This window comes from Cupressus sempervirens, chromosome 5, assembly GCF_028749045.1.
Source record: "Cupressus sempervirens isolate cs-2001-9-10 chromosome 5, ASM2874904v1, whole genome shotgun sequence".
NCBI classification, from domain to species: Eukaryota; Viridiplantae; Streptophyta; class Pinopsida; order Cupressales; family Cupressaceae; genus Cupressus; species Cupressus sempervirens.
The window spans coordinates 762,012,361-762,034,032 of NC_143122.1; the positions used below are offsets into that span (position 1 = coordinate 762,012,361).

The following is a 21,672-nucleotide window of genomic DNA, read 5'->3' on the forward strand; positions in this document are numbered from 1 at the left end:
AACATTATTAAAATATGTATTTTTAAATTATTATGAAATATATATATATATATATATATATATATAGTCAAATTTGTTTTCATTTTTATTTTTATTATTAGAATATGGAGAGGTTTTCACAATTACTTTTAGTTTTATTATTAGAATCTATTTATAAAATTCTCAAAACCATTCGCTAATTTTCTAGACATTAGTTTTTCATTATTAATTATTTTTTATTATCATAAAATATGACAACGCATGGCTCAGATATTTTTTGTTGCATCTCCCCGTAGCTCATCACCAAAATCAACCTAGGGAAATTATTTATATATTAATATTACAATCATGGTTTAAATCCTCATCGACTGACACGTGCACTAGATACGTGCACGAAACTTCTACATACATTCTTAAGAGGGACGCAAGAATAAATTTCTCCTCAACCCATGTTCGCATAAAATCGAGTACTTCTTCCAATTCCACAGGGGCGGAGTGCATTAAGTGGAGGCTGCGTAATTCGTTTAGCTTCTATCTGGTATGACAATTCTATCATATTTTACTTTTCAATATGATGGATTTTGCAGGTTGCATTTGAGGATTATTGTTTTTAAATGTGAATGTCCGTCAGACGGCCATGGGATCAGAAAAATCTGATCTGTCTGAGACCCTTACCTCGAAGTTTAGGGTGTCATAGTGTAAGGGTTTTGTCATGCTTATTTTAATTTTATTCCTTTTTATAAATTTTGTTACGAGATTTTCTTTGTTTCAAGTTTGCTGTTATTCAGTATTTGGATGTTTTAATGATTGGTGCAGGGGTTTGATGGGTATACATTTCATTGTTATTAAATTGAGTTTGCTTTGATTGACTTTTTCGGGATTTTTTAAATTATCAGGTTTTCGTTGAGTTTGCTTTGATTGACTTTTCGGGATTTTTTAAATTATCAGGTTTTCTTATTTAAGAAGATCTGATTTCTGGTGATTTATTTATAAAGGTACCGTGCGGATGAGTTTGAGATTTTTAGACTGTCTAAGAGAACAGTTTTCATTTTGAGTATTACCTTCTTAGACTTTATTCCCGAGGTTTGAGGAGGATATATATTACCCATTTCTGAACTTTTAGCTGAATTTCCGTGTGGAGAGATGGTGTTCTGGGTTATACAAATAATCATGTTCTGGGTTATACAAATAATCAATCCCTTTTTGTTAAGGAGATTAGATTTTCACAATTCATGATAGTTATGGTGCTTGGCTTTTGGATTAGATTGTGTTGAGATTTTTTGCCATCAACGTGTAGTCTGATCCATCATCAGGATGAGAGAGCAAGAGATGTGAGAGTATCCATTCTATCAAGTTTATCCGATCTCAATACCTAATTTATTTAACTACTTTACCTTATTCAGCTGATGTGGGAGTATCTATTCTATCAAATTTACCCAATCTCAATATCTAATTTATTTAACTATTTTAAATCCATTTAATTTCCCCGGCAGAATAAGAAGCATTTCAATGAATTGAAATTTTTAATATACCTATGCGGAATACTGTTTCGGGGTTTCTGAAAATTTAAGCTATTAGAAACATTTTCTTAACTATTTTAAATCCATTTAATTTCCCCGGTGAAATAAGAAGCATTTCAATGAATTCGAATTTTTAATATACCTATGCGGAATACTGTTTTGGGGTTTCCGAAAATTTAAGCTATTAGAAACATTTTCTAACTCTTAATTTTAGGGCTCTCTGTTAATTACCGTTATACATTTTATAATATGCTGGTTCGGTAATTTCAATTTATTTCTGTCAAATATCTGACAATGTTTTCGGGGTAGGAATTTTAGGATTGATTCATTTATGTTTTCTTTAACAGGAATTTTTTATCGACAATATGGTGAGAATTTTATGGTTCAGAATTTCCTAACAAAAGAAATGACTTATAAATCTGGTACCTCTCAAACAGGGGATCTCTTTCACAACATAAGTACTCTATCAACACCACCACATATTAAATATAACATTATACAAAGACCAATGTTAATGATTATCATCCTCGAATGCTCTGTTATTCTATAATTTATCAATCTGGGTTTTGTTCGGTTTATATTTATCAGCTTCTAAACGAAATATTATATTTAGACATATGTGAAATAACAAATGTCAGAGGTAATACGGAAGAAGAAGGGGGTTTTATAGTCCATGACACTATGCTATAGTTTTTGGGTTTATGTATGGTGACAGTGATATGGGACTACCTTTGTACTGTTTTGCAAGAGGCGCTTGGCGCTACAAACGAGGCGTACATACCCTACTGCCCAGTGGGATTTGAACTTGTGACCTCTCTTTCAAGAGTATAAGTTCTCCACCACTAGGCCAACTCAGGCTGTACTCCTAAAATATTTTTACGGATCTCGTTTTTTTCTGTCGGTATACAAGAATTTTGCCCATAGCACGTCTGCTTATTGTCATTCGCTGATGTCTTTGTAAGTTTATGAAGTTTTCAAGGGTATGTCATGCCCTTTGTTTTCAGGTCTTCCGCCGTTTAAGGTTTGCTTTTGTATTTAAAAAAATTGGTTACTTTTTAAAAAGATTTCTTAGTGATGTAAAAGATTGATTGAAAAAGGATATAGAATAGAACCCAGAAGTTCGATCAACTGAATAATTTTCTTATGGTGCAATTTTAGAATCTAAATAGTTAAGTTATTATTGGTTAGAACCCAGAAGTTCGATGAATCGAATAATTTATCTATTTGTTGCAGTTTTAGTCTGTAGAATCCGAACAGTTAAGTTACTTATTAATATATTATTGTTATTATTATTATTATTTTTTCACTTCTTTGACATGCAGTTTGCCTTTGATAAGCCTCGTAATTTTGGTTTTTTATGATCATCTATGTATAGTGGGGATTGCTCTCATAAGCCATATCGTTAGTGATCTCGGTATAGAGTAAAACTGTAAAAGCACCATTCAGCTCTGTTTGTAGAAAACCCTGATATTTGTGCCTTGATTTTACGACAAAGACTGAGTGGATTAACTTACTTTATTCCTCTGGATTTTTTTTTGTTCCCTCTAGTTGTCTTCCTGAAACACTTGAGGATAAATCACTCTTTTTTGTTTTTTGGAATTTTATTATTTTGTTCCATTTTTTGGAATATTTTATATTCAACGAGGGTTCTAACTTCTGGGATAGTTATGAAAGGATATATAGGTTCTCATTGGGTTTTGTATCTTTGTATGTTAATTTTTATAGAAAGATGATTTTTTTGTTGCCCTTTAAAAGAGGGTTCTAAGGTACATGTGTTAGAGGATATTCAGGTTTTCGTGGTATTCTGTATTTTTCTGTGCTATTTTTTATTAAAAGATAAGTATTTTGTTGTCTAATTCGGAATTGACATGGATCTATAATAAAAGGGCAGCAGCACCCCTATAGAATTGTAGGCCAGCAGCCCTATAGAATTTGAAATTATATCATACAATATGATCATAATGAGTGTAGTAACAGGACAAAAACAATCTTGTAATTTGAATGATAAATCAAGGCATATCACATCCTTCGTTCTCATCCAACGATCCTCGAATCTAGTTCAGAAAAATATTATTTTCACTTTTATGTATTCTATTCTGGTGTGTTGTGCTAGTTTACCCTGGGATTTCTCACTTGGCATTTTGTTGCTGTGGGTTTTATGGTGATGTGCATCATTTGTTTGCGTGAATTCATACTCCATTGTCTCGTCATGCTGTGTACATCACCTCTCTAGTGTAAACTCCAATTGAAGCACTTATCTAATAAAAAATCCTAAATGGACTCCACTGTCCGAGATTATCCAGAATTGTATTCTTTTAATATATTTAATGTATAGTATTCTATCACTAAGTTTAAACTTGATTTATTATATACAAGTGGAAGTTCTATTCAAGAAGCCCTGATAGTAAATATATATATATATACACACACACATATACATACATAGATATACCTATATATATATACATACATAGATATACCTATATATATATATATATATATATATATATATATATATATATATATATATATATATATATATATATATACATGTGTGTATATATATATATACATGTATATATATATATATAATTCTAGCCAAGTTTGAACCTTAATGATAAGAGCTACACCACCAACATCTAACAATCACGCTTATGCCAATGTAGACATATGGAAATTTAGTATTTAATATGGTTGAATATTTATTAACCAAACTAATAGTATTTACTAAGTAATAATAATTAGTAAATATATAATCATATAAATAAATAAATATCCAATAAACATTCTGTAATGAGATATATAATCATATAATAGAAATAAAGAAATATTAATAAAGATTTTGTGAATTCTAGTAGCGGATTGATATGGTTCATTGGTTTGGTTCAATGGCCAATGGTGGAATCAGCTACAAGAACCGCTTTTTAGGTTAGATAGCTTTTCAATTCTTAGCTAGAGCTTCTTATTTAACACCCTTCTTTATGATTTTAGCTTAAATGGCTCGACTCCAGTGATTGATGTCAATCTCTCATGACTTTCCATAACTTTACAAAATTTTCAAGCGAATGACCAAAACAATTTTGTGTAAAGCTTCCTTCAGGGTTTTATACAAATACATCTTTAGGCAAATTAGTTTTATAGAGCCTCTAACAACAATCCGGGAATTACTCTCTTGTTTCTAGATTATTTTTTCTTGATACCTGAAAAAAAACAACTTATTGCAAAGACCGAGTACCTTAGCTGCCTTCTATATCCACGTTGGTAATTTCTCTCTGCAAGTGGTAGTGAGGAAGGGCTGCAGTGTTTGTTTCTTGTTCTCGTGCTTGGTGATGTTCCCAAAAATGTTGGGATTTTGGGGGTATCCAAAACAAATTATGCAAGTTATACAAGAATTGAGTACAATTATGGTACATGACTTGTTTACTTTGTTCACTTTTTTGAAAATAAACAATCAAAGAATCATTCCAATAATTAAGTTGTTTTCTCGAGGGTAATAAGATTATCGTGAGCACAAAAGTGTGTAAGCATATGATTTTGATGGCGTATTGTTTGGAGAGCATGATAACATATCAATTAAGCTTTTAAATTTAACTAGTAAGTTTTGCCCAAAAAAAAATGTCATATTTGGCATTAAAAAGTGTGTTTTGAATTTTTTAGTCGTCAATTGTACATATTCCCTACTTCAAATTCACAGCAGCAAATAAAAAGTGATCATTATAATTTGTTAATGCGAATGGTGATAATGAACAGTTAACCTTTTCGTTGTGTTGAGGGTTTGAATGAATGAAGGAAAGATTTTTAATGACGTCCATGAGGCCATAAGCTTAAGGGACCCACTTAAAACTCCTAGTTAGTCTAATGTGATTTCTCCAGCCTGTTTCTTTTGTTGTGAATCTGCATAAGTAAAATGGTCCTCTTAAGGAGTCTTGGTCTCTCGAAAAGGTCTTTTTTGTTGTTCACTTTTAACGTTTCTTTGAGTTGGTTGCGAATTTCCTCGTATGCTGTTCAATCCTTCAGATAGTGCCACTCTGTTTACACCACATCCTTGTTACAAAATCTACAAATTTTATCTTCCCACTCTTCCTTAGGGACCTTCCATCTACCAGTTTCACATCTCAAATGGTGGGAACCAGATCTCAATTGAGCGATTAGGATTTTTGTCTTTCGTTTGATCTCGGCTTCTAAATATTCTTTGTCATCATGTTTGCATGTGGGATTAAATTCTTTGACATAATAGGCTTTTTTTCTACATAATTGGTTTGCCCACATGACAGATCTGATTTTTTTTGCCACCCATTTTTTTAAATTTTAGAATTGTTTTCCGGGCACTCTTGGTAGTCAATGTTCCACTTGTTGAACCATTTATCATTTTGTTTCTTCCATGTCCTCTTCTGAGGAGCCAGTTCTCCGTTAACCACTCTACTAGGCCAATGATGAGCATCCATTTTACTCACTTTTTTTAGATAGCTCAACAATCTAACTATTGCTGAGGCCTCCAATGGGAACATGCCTGCCTCTACTAAAATAATCTCGTCTAGAATTGTTGATTTGATTTTGAAATTAGTTGTGATGAAGTGTTTCTAAATTCTTTCAATATGTTACCATTTATGGTTTGATATGCTGCTCCCCCATACTTCGCTGCCATATAAAATAACTGAAATCACTAGCAACCCAAAAAGGGTTTTCTTAGTCTTCCAATCCCATAACTTTATTGTCCTGCACTTGTTTTGGAGAAGATAAGATGCCTTCCATTCCCCCTATATCCTTTTTGATTTGCATGTTTCCCAACTGAGCCGGTAATGGAAATCTATCCCCAGAGACTTGTATTCTTTTACAATTTCTAGTGCTTTGTCATTAAATATGAAAGTGCATTGTTATTTTCTCTTCCTCAAGGAAAAGATTAGGCTTAGAAGTGTTGACCTCCATCCCTACTTCCTTGCAAAAGGTTTTGAAGTTCTTCAAATGTTCCCTTAGCCCTTGTGCTGTTTTAGCAACGAGAATGGGGTCATCGACATACAAAAACAATCTGATCACATATTCAGCCAGCTAATTCCCTTTCCATTGGCTTTGTTTAGCCATTCCTTTAACTTGTCAATATAGAGGCCAAACAAGGTAGGAGATTACAGGCACCCTTGTTTGACCACTATGTCGCTGCCAAAACATTCTGACATGCCCACTTTGGTTCTGATTTTCGCTTTAACTAGTTCTTAAAGTTTATAAACAACAACTCTATACTCTGTTCGGACCTCCAATTCTTCCATCCTATTCCATAAGTTATCCCTAGGGACGGTGTCGAAAGATTTTTTAAAGTCAACAAAGTAGCAAAAAGCCTCTTCCCCTTGTTTATCACATGCTTTTTCGATGAGGACCCTTAGGGTAATGTTGTGATCAATGGTGGAATGTTTTGGTTTGAAACCCGCTTGTCCCATAGCTCTGTTCCCTTCTTTTTCTACCCATCCGCTGATTCTTGGCTCTATCGTACTCACGTGAGTTTGCTTAATACGGGGTTCACCATGATGGTGCAATAGTTGGAAGGGTTGTTGACATCCCCGCTCTTATGGAGAGGAATAACTACACTAGTGGTACCCTTCGTGGGAAAGCAGCCTTGCGTGACCATATTAAAAATGTTCCTGATGTGTGGAGTCAACAAATCTGTCCCCCACTTTAGAAATTCAGCCTGCAGCCCATCAATATCCGGAGCTTTTCCACTTGCTAATCTCGTTATCCTTAGAGTAATGTTTTCATTAGAAAATAGTTCATCTGAATTGTTGGTTGTGGGGAGCGAAACTTCGTCCTCCGGTCTCTCATGAAGAGTCTTTGCATACTCTAACCATTGAGAATCTGTAATTTTATTTTCAATTTGTTTCTTAGCTTGTTGTAACTTCCTCCATAAATTTTTAGGATTGTGCTTTCCTAACATGATTAGCTCCTTTCGATTAATCACATATTCTTCTTTTTTGGATTTGATCAGCTGGTTGTATTCTCTTATGATTGTTTTGTTTTCCTTTCTCCCTTTAAATTTCCTTTTTGCAGCCTTGCATTCTTCGTCATACCATGGGTTAGCTGGAAAGGTGTTTGAGATGCTCTTCTTTATACTTGTTCTCTTACAACCCTTTAGTGCTTCTTGAATTAGTGGGATTAGTGAGTTTGCTGCTGAATTAGTGGGATTAGTGAGTTGCTGCTGATGTGACTTTTCTTATCACTGTTTTCCTTGATATTTGTGATGTCATGATGCATTTGGATCTGTTGTTCAAGAGCGGTGCAAAATATCTTTTTATTTTCATTGTTTATAAGAATCTTGCCCTCTGTATGTCCTTTTGTGCTTTCATCTAGGACCTAATCACTTTTTAGTCTTTTGACTTTCATATTGTATTTAATATAGAGAGGCATATGGTTTAATGAGGGACGTGGAAGCATTCAAGCTTTCATTGACCCGTTTTCTCGTGCTTTCTCTTTTGTAAAAAATTGTGTTTTATATTTTATTTACTCAAGTGCACAGGGCAGCCAAAGGATAGACCCTATTGTGCCCATGTCCAATGTTAAGGCCCCTCTAAATTGGATTGGCTTAGTTTTTAGTTCGAATTCATGCTATTTGAAGTACCTTGTATTTTGGTTAGAGTATCTTGAGTTTATGACAAACCCTAAATAGATGAATTCCTTTCAATTAATATCTACTTTCTAATACATATCGGGCTTTGCTGAACACAGTTGTTAGGGTTATCTATTGTAGACTTTACTTAATTTGTAAAAATTTGATAACCGTAGAAATAGTTAAAATATTTAAATTGCTTTATAAAATATAAGCTTTATTTGAAATACAACTATAAAATGTATAAATAACTTGAGTGGAAGTTTGAACATAGTCTCCTTCCATTGCGAGGTTTTCACACCATCGCCCCAAAATTTTGGAGACCCTCTTTTTTTGGTTGCCCTAGCAATTTTTTGGTCTAGAGGTTTCAAATTTGAACATATCACACCTTGGACACCTTCAGGTCAAGAGGGATTTGATTTATTGTGATATCCTTTTTCACCCGTTTTCAACTTGATTTTCCAGAACAACCAATTTCATTCTTAGGCCGGACAAATTTTAAAGAGCAATACAGGCAGGATAAAATTGTAGATTTTGTACTTAGAGAATCTCTTTTGAAAATTTGGATATAATTGTGTAAATTTAGAGAATTTTCAAAAGGTGAAATTTTGTTAGATATAGGTTTTTGGAAAATCTTGAATTTCTTTGGTGAGATTTTTTTTCTTTTGTGAAGATGAAATTAAATTGCAAAATCTATTTTAGACTCTAGAAATGATTTTATTTTTGTTAAGAATTTAAATTGCTTGGCAAAATCGATTTGAATTGAATTGCAAAAAATTGGCATTAAATAAATTAAATTTGCCTTGAAAATTTTTAAGCCTTTAATGAAATTGGTAATTTAATATTGAAAAAATGGCTTTTGGCTAGCCAAAATTCGATTTTAATGACATTAATTGCTAAATCATCATTAAATGGAAACATTTAGCACCTCCAAGGCATTATGTACTTTCTTTTTGTAATTTTGGTCTAATTGGCAATTTAAAAAAGTAAATTTCATCTTGGCAAAGTTAATTTCGAGCTGAGCATTTAATTGGGGGCCAGGTTTGTGTTCTAATTAATTTAATTTTACGCTCCAGGGTCCCAGTTGGCCAGCTAGGAAGGATGAGCAAGTAGGGTATAAGAGGAAACTCTTTCCCCATTTCTCCTCATTCCTCACTCCCCCTCTTTGGTGGTTAGGCAATTTTTGGCTAAAAGTAGATTTTCTCTTCCTTGAGTGATTTTCCTAAGGCAGATTGGCATCTTCTTTGGGTGATTTTTCCAACTAGGGTAGATTGGCATTATTGTTGGCAAATTTCTTCATGGTAGAGATCTTTATGTTTGGCGATTTTCCATGATTGAGGGTAGATCTGCACTCTTCTTGCTTGGCGAATTTTGTGGCAGCCAAATTTTGTGGGAGGCGAATTTTGAGGGAGCTGAATTTTGTGGGAGCTGAAATTTGTGAAGACAAAATTTTGATTTTTAAGAAGGGCTGCGATTTTTTGCTAGAGATTGGACGATTTTGTTGTTGAAGAAAGCAAGTCATAAAGTCTGATTTTTTAGCACATGCATGGGCAATTTCGAGTGGACAAAATTTTGATTTTTTTAGCTAGGGCTTCAAGATTTGCAAGGGATTTGAAATTCTCAAGTCCGATCCTAAATTCCAAAAGAAGACCCGACCATTGGTAAAGGTAACTTCAAATCATTTAGAGTTGAAAGGGATCCTTAAGCTGATTTCTCTCTTTCGTTCTTGTCTAGATATTGTCCTCCTTGGTTCTTCCTGCATTCAGCATCCACCACTTCATCATCCCATCATAGGTCGAAGTTTGGAGATTGATAAGTGTAGAATCCATGATGGGACATTGGAAGAGGCAAAAATAAGTTAGACCACCCTAGGTATTGGAGAGGGAGATATAAATGTAGTCCATCCTAAGGCAAAGGCGAGACAGAAATAAGTGGTAGTCCTACACTTAGGTTGAAGATTGGAGATTGATAAGTGTAGTGATAGGGCATTTGGAAAGGTAGAAATATATGTAGAATCCATCGATAGAAAGGTGGTTGGAGATCGATAAGGGTAGTCTATATCACTTAGAACGAAGGGGCAGAAATAAGTGTTTAGGATGGTAGATGTTAGTGCAAGCAAGAACTTTAAGGGAACAAACACTAAGAAAGACAAGGAGGATATGATGCCCAAAACAACTTTCTTCTCGAAAATGAGGCGAATAGCCGATACCAATGTCGGAACAGTAAAAATGATACAAGTAAAGGACAAACTAAAGGAAGGACAATTCCCCATGGCAAAGATCTACAAAAGCAGAATTGGCTACACGAAGGAAAGAAAGGAGTCACTAGATCATCGAGACTCACAGTGGCACATTTCAAATCAAAATATGGCGATCTCATGGTGCTTCTCAACCGGATCATGGGCTTAGCTCAACGTATGCAATCCAAAAATTAGATGTACTTCTTTATTGATGAATTTGCAAATGGAAGGGGAAAATTTGATTGGGCTAGAATTATAAGTGAAAATCTAGAATTACAACTTAGGGTAGTGCAAAACTAGAAGCAATTCCACATAGGGTCCTAGCCCTTCTAGTTGATTGCAAGCTGGCAAAGGTTGGAGTGTGAGCTTTGGTGAAGAATGAAATAGGGTGAAGGGTGAATTTGATTGAAAATTGAGATTCAAGAAGCCCCGCAATCTCAAGGAAGAATGAATTTCAAAGAAGAGCAAATTCAGAGGAAGTGGTTTGAAAATATTTGAGGCTAGGCAAGGCTTTGCTAGTCATGCAAACCAAATTCGAATGGGAAGGTTGGAAGATCAGGAAGACAAGGATAATGGGGGAGATTAAGTGCAATTTCAAGGTAGTGGCCAAGAGTAAGGCTCTCAAGTTGTAAAGAAGTTCACATCTAGGAAAGCCATCATCGAGGCCAAGGCAAGATTACCCCAAGTGCATGAAGACCTCATCCTTTCAGGGTTAGGACATCAAGTACAAGCAAGTTTGACTGGTGACGAGAAAGTTTCTAAGGACAAGCTCAAGCATCCAAGGTTTCACCTTGTCTCAAGAATTGAATAAATTTGTAAGATAAGGTTGATGAGGTGGCACTTTCATGTGCATGCAATCAAATCATGCTAAGTGCCCTATGTTCTCATTGGTTGACAAATTATTGTAATTTTCTCATTGGCCCACAAAGTGGGTGCCCTCATGTAATTGGTTGAATCATGGTAACCCTAATTAGGGTTTGTAAGATATAATCTTGGCCCTTGATTTTGCCCCTTAATCTCGGCCATTCATTATATTTTGGAGCCTCTATATAAGGCCATTTTGCTCTCATTTGTGAGGGAGTTATGTTGGAGAATTGTTTCCAAAATATTATCAAAATTGTTCTCTATTCATTGTTGTGGCTTGCATGGTGGATATACATGATCATTTTGGTGTATTGCATGGTTCTTCTCATCTCTCAAGTTAAAGTAGCATTTCATTTCATGTTGTTAGAGTAGAAGTAGATGGTTAATTGTATGGTGATGTTAGTAAATGTTTGATAGGGATCAATACTAGACCACTAGCATCCTAGCGGCTTGTTGGGAAGCTTTGTCTGGCAAACTAGTTTATTTTTCCTTTGAATCATTGCATCTATGGAGGTGGAGCCGTTGGTTAACTTTTATTAGATTCGATCCCAGTCCATTTGCTAGTCTTCCATTCATAGGAGTAGGAGTAGAATAGCAAGTAGTTGAGTAGTCAGATTCCACTCTAAGAAAGTTAGGAAGGTATAAGTCATTAGAGGCATTATTGCCTCTTCGCGTAATCAACATTATCTGGTGCTACACCCTCCACCATCACTGTCACCATCAACATCACCTGGCACTCATACAAAATCATCACCATCTCACTAAAAACCCAAGTCATCCTCGAATGAATAGCATAAGGCCACCTATGTGATTACCAACAAATCACATTGATAAACTGAGTTAGTTTCCATAGGTGTAAGGAACATTGGAGTTATTCTCATGTCCCATGAGTATTAACTTTTCAAGAGAGGAATTGTGTGTTTGATACTTCGTATTAGATATTCAATTGTTAATATGTTATGTGGTACAAAAATTGGCATCGACACCTTCATGGCCAATTTTTGGGCCACCACTACCTAGCAACTAGGTTAATTGAAAGCTTGAGTTCCCGTAGGCCATTTTTATAAATAATTAGAAAAAACAAAAACATGTGTGATTTGATTGCCCAAATTATAGTTTCCTCCATCCGCTTGTTATTACTTTACACAATGAGCTTGGTGCTCCAGCTCAACCATATACTCCTCAAAAACTTATGACTCAAGCTTGTCAAGCTTTCCCTTGCTAGAACTCAATGCTAAGATTTATATATTTTTATACTAAATATAGACCAAGCACATTACATCGAAAAGTTCATGTCAAGAGACCAAATCTGATCTATCTCTCACGATTATCGAAACTAGAACAGAGAATGCTAACAATGCGAAGATTTATTTGGAGCGTGTACATTAGATAATTAAATTATGTTTCACACCTTTATTTGTTCATGTCCTGTATTGATATGGTAGCATGAGCTTATTACTAATGTCTTTTTACTTTGTTACCCAATTCTCCCATTGGTCCCTCGGTCGAGGTGAATTTTGAACCAGTCCTTGGCCTGGTCTCAGTTCCCTTTTGGGTTCAAACTCAGGTTGGTTGGTTCCTCTAGCCCGAACATAGGTTGAACCAAGGCAAATCGAGACAGATCGAGTGCATAATTGAAGGCAGGAAATGATTATTACAGAATTCGAACAAAGTTTTTTTGACATTACAAAACAAAATTTGCTGAAGTTCAGAGATATGTTATTACATCAAATTAAACTAGCCCTCAAGATTTCTTTCAATGAAATTTTCATATCCCATTGCTGATAATGACCCTTCTTTGATTAATTGGAATGCTTGTATAGTGATAAATCGTGTTTTGAACATTAAACAATATCTTCAATAGGCCAAGGGAGTTGCATTCTACTTATATGACATTTTTCAAGTAGGATGTTAATTGCAATCAAACAAGCTCATGCTATTTATATAACATTTCCCAAGTTCAATAGGCGAGAAAGGAGTTGCATGCTATTTATATAACATTTCCCTAGTAGGTTGTTAATTACAATCAAACAAGCTCTCTATACAATGAAAAAGTAATAATCGTTTGACAAATTGGAAAACGAGAATGTTATTAATGTAGCTGATCCCTTTGGTGTTTGTATTGTTTGTGAATCAACTAATGCCTTCGAAGAAGAAGAAGAAGAAGAAGAAGAAGATTTAGATAATCCATTACATGATTGAAACTTAGTATATGGATCTAATTGTTGAAAGTCAAAACAATGTGAATTTGGTATTATTTTAATATACTGGTGTCGATAATAGATATGATGCTATGATTACAAGTTTATAGTGTTTTTGTTGTTTTCATGATGCTATGTGGCATTCTAATCTTAATTTGTTCTTCTAGACTGCATACATATACATACATATACAATTTTTACATTTTTTTAACTAATGAATCTAAACCCCATTTCAAAATTTTGCCATACCAGTGAACTGGTTCTTCTAGCATGAGCTCGAATTCAAGCATGAACTCTAATTCGAACTGGAATTGGAATTGGCAACTTTGTCTCTTTATATAAGAGTTGAGGATTGAGATCTATCTCTTCCACCGAAATAATTCAGACCCCTTATATCTTTAAGGATTTTGGACCTTGGTGAATGGCATAATCCATAAGCATGCCATAGACCTTACCAATATACAACCCTTAAATACATTCACACTTCTAGCAAACATGCCAATATAATAAAAAATATAGCACTAAACTTTACTTCTATCCAAACAAACCATAGAATCTTCACATCCATAGGGTGCACGCAAGGGCTTTTAGACCTGGAACCTTGATCTGATGTTTTATTTCCCTTCAACTTTCATCACTGCCTTGAGTTCTTTTGTTGAGGAAATTTTGTATGCACTGACCTGTATTTGTCTGGACGAAACACCGAGGGACAAGAAGCCCCTCTTCCTTGGGGCTTCGCTCATTACAAAAGTCAAAACTGCCTTACAGGTTTTTTTGGGGATGTCCAAGCCTTCCGTTAAGTCTAACCTCTATTGAAAATTACCCTTGAATATTCCCGGATGTAGGGGACTTTTGATGCTCTGCTGTCCTCGGAATGGGATCATGTTCAAGTGTATTTCAATTATTTGTGCAATGCAATGTGACATAATACTTTTTAGTTTTTGTGGATTCTCTTTATATTTGCATCACCATCCAAATTACAATATCCAATTTTATCCCCTTTCTTAAATGGGCACACGTCGTTTTTCTTTTCCATGCTTGTGTAAATGGCTGCTTTGTGGTGGTCATTGATTTGTTATAGTTTGCATCACGAGTCCGCTGAAGGATACATAATAATGATTTTTAATCTAAGTAGTTATTTGTGATCCAATTCAGGTTTCATTCTTTTGACTTAAGTCATCTTGATAAGTAGGAGATAATTTCCACAGTAAGTTAAATTGTGATATTGCTATTTGGATTTAACTATGTAATTTTTGAGTCAAGCTCATTGACCCATATTTCATAAGTAGTGATTCAACATGAAAGCTCTCATGAGAATAAATGGAAAGACTTAGCACTCATTGGATCTAGGTGATGCTCATAGAGGTGAAGCACCCGAACTTCCTAGGAGGTCACCCATCCTAGTACTACTCCAACTTGAGCGCGCTTAACTATGGAGTTACCTCCATGGTTAAACTCACTTTGCTTGCAACCCCATTTGCAAAACCTTCGCAAAGTGTTGTGCCTTGTGAACCATTCATTAGGAAACCCTTTAAGCTCATCAATTGATAAGTACTAGATAATTTCCATAGCAAGTCAAATTGTGATATTGCTATCGGGATTTAACTGTGTAATTTTTGAGTCATTGACTCATATTTCATGAGTAACTAAACCATCTCTCAAGAGTAGTCTCGGGATGGGTGGGAGTCTTGGTGCTTCACCTCTGTGAGCATCGCCTAGGTCCAATGAGTGCTCAGTGTTCCGTTTATTCTCATGAGAGATGGAATTGTGTTGAAACACTACTCATGAAATATGGATCAATGAGTTTGACTCAAAAATTACATAGTTAAATCCTGATAGCAATATCACAATTCAGTCATCTTATTTGTTTTTCTTGTTTTACCTTTTGGTCTAACATCTTCGGGCAGCTGCGCTTCTTGCCGTTTGCTTAATCTTTGGTAAATTTGGATTAGGGTTAGTGTCACGTTGTTTTGATTTACACATCTTATTGGTAAATTTGGATTGGGGTTAGTGTCACGTTGCTTAATCACAACCCGTTGGGAGTCCAGGCTGCCTTTACTATGGTTAGGGTGATTGGTTCATGGGTCAATCTCTATTTTAGGGTTCCCATTAGCATTACACCAATACTCTGGATTTTTTGTGACATCGTTACACGTCTTTTAACGTAGGTTTCTAAATGCTTTGTATTCAGAGAATTGTTTGTTTTGTACGTCTGAATTAATTGATGAGTTTTTGTACCTATGGCAAGGGTGTTCTCTTTTTCAAGGCACGCAATGGTGAAACTAATATATGTCTACCAAAACTTTAACGATGAACAATCAGGTGAAAGCTCCCTATTTTGGAAACTAAGTTTTTGTAAAACAAACCATTAACTTTGTGGGGCAAAAAGGTCAGGATATTAGGGACCAATTGAAGGATGGAAAACCTTCTGTCCTCAAAAGCATAATTCAGTATCAATGTATCAGTGCTCTCTCTCATATCAGTCTTCCTTTGCACTCCTTATTAATGCTAACAGTCTTCCTTCGTGCTCCCTAAGGTGCTAAACTAATTTATGAGAGAGAATAAGAAACTTCATTTAAGAGGAATAATCACCCTCTTTTGAAAACTAAGTTTTTTTAAAACAAACCATTAACTTTGTGGGGCAAAAAGGCCAGGACATTAGGGACCAATTGATGGATGGAAAACCTTCTGTCCTCAAAAGCATAATTTAGTATCAGTGTATCAGTGCCCTCTCTCATATCAGTCTTCCTTTGCACTCCTTATTAATGCTAGCAGTCTTCCTTCGCGCTCTCTATGGTGCTAAACTAATTTATAAAAGAGAATAAGCAACTTCATTTAAGAGGAATAAGAGGAACCTTCTTGAAGAGAGCAAGGAATTGAATAAATAATCTTTTGAGGATTTAACTTGGTGGTTTTGAGTCAACCTATGTTTCATTGCATTTAGGTGATGCACATTAAGGTAAAGCACTTGCATTCAGCTTTCCCAGGTGGTCATATGTCTCAGTGTTACTCCAACTCAAGCTTGCTTCATGATGGACACCAATATTAGAGGCCCACTTCAGCATTCTGTACCATTTCATTTATTCAAGGGGAACAAGAAAGTAGGATTACTCGGCTATCAACTTTTCTTTATAAGGACAAAAAGCCTTTCGGGCATTCAAAGATTTGTAAAACAAACAATGCATTAATTTAAGAGTTTTGAATTAGTTCATTTTCAAGGATATTAATTAGTTCAATTTTCAGGATATCAATTGTTGCTGTTGCTTCTTTTTAACTTCTAGTTATCCAATATAGGACTATTAAAATTTATTAAAAGGTTTTATTTAAACTATCAAATAATCTACTTTTACCGACTTGATTCTGGCAGACTAAGATTGCACCGTATTATAACGCCATTATGATAGGGGAGGCCTGTGCACAAAAAGAAATATTGGTTTTTTTGGGTAGAAATACTTTGTCTTTGGCATACCTCTTCTCTGATTAACCGTGATGTGTTTATACCAAGTGTTATCTTAACAATTATTATAGATATAAATGTCGAATCAACTATAGAAACCTGTACTGTCATAGAGCGATAAATCTGTGCTAAATGTTATTACTGATCAGGTCATTTGAGTTGAAATCTGACAGCAATGTCTGGAGTATTATCTATTTTCTGTAAATAGATATCTGTGGGTTCGTTTGTTTCTTTCTATCGAGCTTTTCCCTTATTTGTATAAGGTTTGTTCTGATTGCATTTCTGTTTCGTGAAGTGTACTTGTTCTTAGCTGGTCATGCAAAATTGGTTCCTAAGTAACTATTTTTTGGCTGGATAGATGGGTGTTATAGAGTTTAACTGGATGTGATTTGTGCAATGTTTATCAGGAATTCTTCAGGTGCTGAAGCTCTCCTAAGTACAGCTAGGCTTCTGTTAAACATGGGAGAGGCTCAAGAAACTGATAAGAACATTGAGATATGGAAGATCAAAAAATTAATCAAGGCCTTGGAGGCAGCTAGGGGTAGCGGAACGAGTATGATTTCTTTGGTAATGCCTCCGAGGGATCAGATTTCTCGTGTTACTAAAATGCTTGGTGATGAGTTTGGAACTGCATCAAATATTAAGAGCAGGGTTAACCGACAATCAGTTTTAGGAGCAATAACTTCTGCTCAGCAAAGGCTAAAGCTTTACAGTAAAGTCCCACCAAATGGACTGGTGCTTTATACAGGAACTATTATCACAGAAGATGGAAAAGAAAAGAAAGTAACATTTGATTTTGAACCCTTCAAGCCAATAAATGCATCACTGTATCTTTGCGATAGTAGGTTCCACACAGAGGCCCTGGACGAACTTCTTGCATCTGATGACAAGTTTGGATTTATAGTTATGGATGGCAATGGCACTCTATTTGGAACCTTGAGTGGTAACACACGTGAAGTGCTTCACAAGTTCACTGTAGATTTGCCCAAGAAGCATGGAAGGGGAGGGCAATCAGCCTTGCGTTTTGCACGTCTTCGTATGGAGAAACGTCACAATTATGTTCGGAAAACGGCAGAGCTAGCAACTCAGTTCTATATCAATCCTGCTACCAGTCAGCCAAACGTTGCTGGTTTGATTTTGGCAGGGTCCGCAGATTTCAAGACTGAATTGAGCCAATCTGATATGTTTGATGCCAGGCTACAGGCAAAGATACTCAATGTTGTTGATGTATCATATGGTGGAGAGAATGGATTTAATCAAGCTATTGAGCTGTCTGCTGAGATTCTATCAAATGTCAAGTTTATTCAAGAAAAGCGTCTGATAGGGAAATATTTTGCAGAAATAAGTCAGGACACAGGTAAGTATGTATTTGGTATTGATGACACTTTGAAGGCTCTGGAGTCGGGAGCTGTTGAAACACTGATTGTGTGGGAGAGCCTAGATATCAACAGATACACTCTAAAGAATAATGCCACTGGTGAAACTCTCATCAAGCACTTGAGCAAAGAGGCAGAGCTTGATTTAGGCAATTTCAAGGATCAAGACTCGGGAACAGTGTTGGAAGTTCTAGACAAGATATCCCTGTTGGAGTGGTTTGCTACTGAATACAAAAATTTTGGCTGTTCGCTTGAATTTGTTACTAATAAATCACAGGAAGGTTCTCAGTTCTGTAGAGGATTTGGTGGAATTGGTGGGATCCTAAGATACCCGTTAGATTTGCGAACCTTTGATGAGTTGTCTGACGAGGAGGGTTTCTATGAATCTGAATGACAATCAATTTATACTCATCTTGAGCATGCCGACCACAGCTCGGAAATGTGCATGAGGAGTTCAACTATATTAGGGTCAAGATCATGCAAATTTTGTGTCGGCAACTGCTCTTACATTAATGCAAGCTGGATACAGTGTTTTGCATTAAGGGATCGTGTCATTATGGGGGTTATACACATAATAGGACTGTGCTTTGCAAATGATCAGTCTTTTGCACAATTCAGGGCATGTAAACAGTTCTTTTCATCAAGGGAGCATGCGACAACGTGGGTTCTACAGATAAATAAGACCATGGCAAATCAGCATGCTTCTCGCCATTGGCTGGTATGATTTATTAGTAGCACTTGTTAAAACTTTTTAGCTACCCAAGAAAAATAACAGGTATAAATGTTGGTACTTCCAGTTTTTCTTTTGAATAAACTTGCAGAGAGTTTTACTGAAACAGTATTATTGTTAATGACACGATTACACTTGAGAATCCATTTCCGCTTTTGTACAAATTGTGATCTGTTGATGTGAATTTGTATCAGGGGCTCACCGGACAAACTACGGTGGAATGAATATTGGGACTAGCAGTTCTATGCTAAAGTCTCAGTCTGAAATGGCGTAGTCATCATTGCTACTAGTCATGTTATTATCTACCATAAATTATGTTGGTGGTTGTGGGTGGCATTGAACCAACCATGGCGTCTAGAGCTTTGATTCGAGTAAAATATTTCCTATGGGCATACTGTTTCATATGCCTATGGTATGGCGATATGATTTTAAGATAAAATAAGAACCTTTAGGAAAAATAAGAACCTTTCTTTTATAGTTATGGAGATATGATATTGGGAAAAATAAGAACCTTTCTTTTATAGTTTCTTTTCTTCAAGGTATCTCAGATACTCTAATAATAATGAACTGATATTTATAGTAGGTTGGTGTTTCATCAGCATTTGGCATGTTTTCTTTGTATTATGTCTTTTTCTTTCCCGCAACTGGTTTCTTGAGTTTATCTGTTCTTCAAACATCAATATAACGGGCAGAGTTACTAGTTGATTATGGAAAACTGATGCAGATGTTTTTGAAAGGGTTATTGACATGTAAGCTTTTCTCTGCATATCTTATATAATTTCTGGAACAGCAATGCTTTCTAGTTTGTTGAACTGAAGAATTCGTAGGAAGGAACTAAGATGTTATCTGCGAAGAGAATGCTTTTCTTGGGATTTGTTTGTCACGGTTTTTATTCTTATGATTCGCTAGACAGAACTATGAACATAATAGTCACTGTGATCGGCTACAAATTTTAATTGTGGTAGATCATAATCTGCATAGAACTTTGTGGTGATTCGATGCTGTTTAGGTGGATGAAATATCTAACGCTTCTCTCTTTACTGGATTGTATTTAAATTTTCCAATATTTGTATATTTTCTGGATACTTTGTATTGAGGGGTTTTTGCCACAAATTGTTAGCCTTTTATCATATTTTGATGTGCCTGTTGTGCTGCGTATTAGGATATATAGTGGAATAATCATCTCTAAATCTTTGAAAGCTTTTGGACTCTTTAAATTTTACTTAATTTTGAATAATTTAGAAACTATAAAAATTTGTTAAAAATAATTTCATTTTCAAAATATTTACAGTTTAGACAAAAATTCTTAATAATTGTTGACTTTATGGTCATAGTGACCCTCCCAACTATTTTGTTTCTATTCGTGATCATTTATGTACTAGAAGTGGATTTGGATTGTTTGTTAATTAACTTATTGCATACTAATCATGTGTGCAATTGGGGACACTTGTCCACAAGTAGTAGTGTTTTCAAGTGGGCCATCATTGTATATTAGTTAATCCCTTCTTGACCCATTTGCATATAACAACTCTCTATAGATGTCAAAAAGGCAAAATTATGTTATACAATTTTTTGCTATATATATAATTAATAGAATGTACACAAATCAAGAGTAGTATACGAGGAGGGTGTTTTTTTTGAGGGGCATACGAGGAGGGTTTCTTTCACAAATCAAGAGTGGGCATACAAGAAGGGTGTCTTTCCCCTAGTATAGGGAGGGTGTCTTTTTCTTATTAATAGAATGTACGTGAATCAAGATGGGTATACGAGGAGGGTGTCTTTTTGAGGGGCATATGAGGAGGGTATCTTTGAGGGGCATATGAGGATGATGCCTTTCCTCTAGTATAGGGAGGGTGTTTTTCCCAATAGAATTTAATGTACTCAAATCAATAAGGGCATAGAAGGGAGGGGGCAAGAGACCTAATGGGTGAGGTAACTTATACATGTTGCTCATCATAGCTCATCCCTTTAGCCAATGAGAAGAAAGGGTGGGCTAATAATTGATATGAAAGGTTGGAAAAGGTAAAGATGACAATTGATCTTTGAGTAATGTGATTAGATCATCATCTTGAGTTAATGGGATTGGATGTGTAGGGTATGGAGCCACTAGTTACCAAGACTTGGCCATGGATATCCTAGAATCAATGGGATTGGATGTGCAGGATATGGAGCCACTAGTTATCGAGACTTGGCCATGGGGAAGTTGTGTACGTGGGCCATTGACTTGGTGATGGCTAGGGTATGGAGTCACCATTTACAAGAGCAAATGAGAGTAGAGTGTACTTGGGTAGGGCAACTAGATTCCAAGAGCATAGAGGGAAATGAAGTCTATTGGGCCAAGCTTGGGTAGGGTATGAAGCCACTAGTTACCAAAGGCATTAAACACAAATGGGTATATGTAGCCACTAGTTACCAAGAGCACAAAAATAATGGGAATGGAGTGTACTTGGGCTGTTGCTTTGGCAATGGGTGCAATATGGAGTTACAAGTTACAAGAGCACAAATGGGAATGGAGTGTACTTGGGGCTGTAAGCATGGAAATAAAGGGTAGCAAAAGCAAGTGATACATGTTGCTCATCATAGCTCATCCCTCTAGCCATTGAGAAGCAAGTGCTAATAATTGATAAGAAATGTTGGAAAAGGAAAAGATGACAATTGATCTCCGAGTTAATGGGATTGGATTGTCATCTTGAGTTAGTGAGATTGGATGTGTAGGG

The 21,672-nt window shown here is 35.6% G+C and overlaps 1 pseudogene across 1 annotated transcript; it reads left to right on the forward strand.

Moving 5' to 3' along the window:
* Window positions 1-423: 423 nt before the first annotated feature.
* On the forward strand, window positions 424-19,537 carry LOC149558141 (eukaryotic peptide chain release factor subunit 1-3 pseudogene; annotated as a pseudogene). Its single transcript, XR_016364988.1, has 3 exons — window positions 424-517; window positions 17,257-18,943; window positions 19,150-19,537. The product of XR_016364988.1 is annotated as a eukaryotic peptide chain release factor subunit 1-3 pseudogene (transcript).
* Window positions 19,538-21,672: the final 2,135 nt, after the last annotated feature.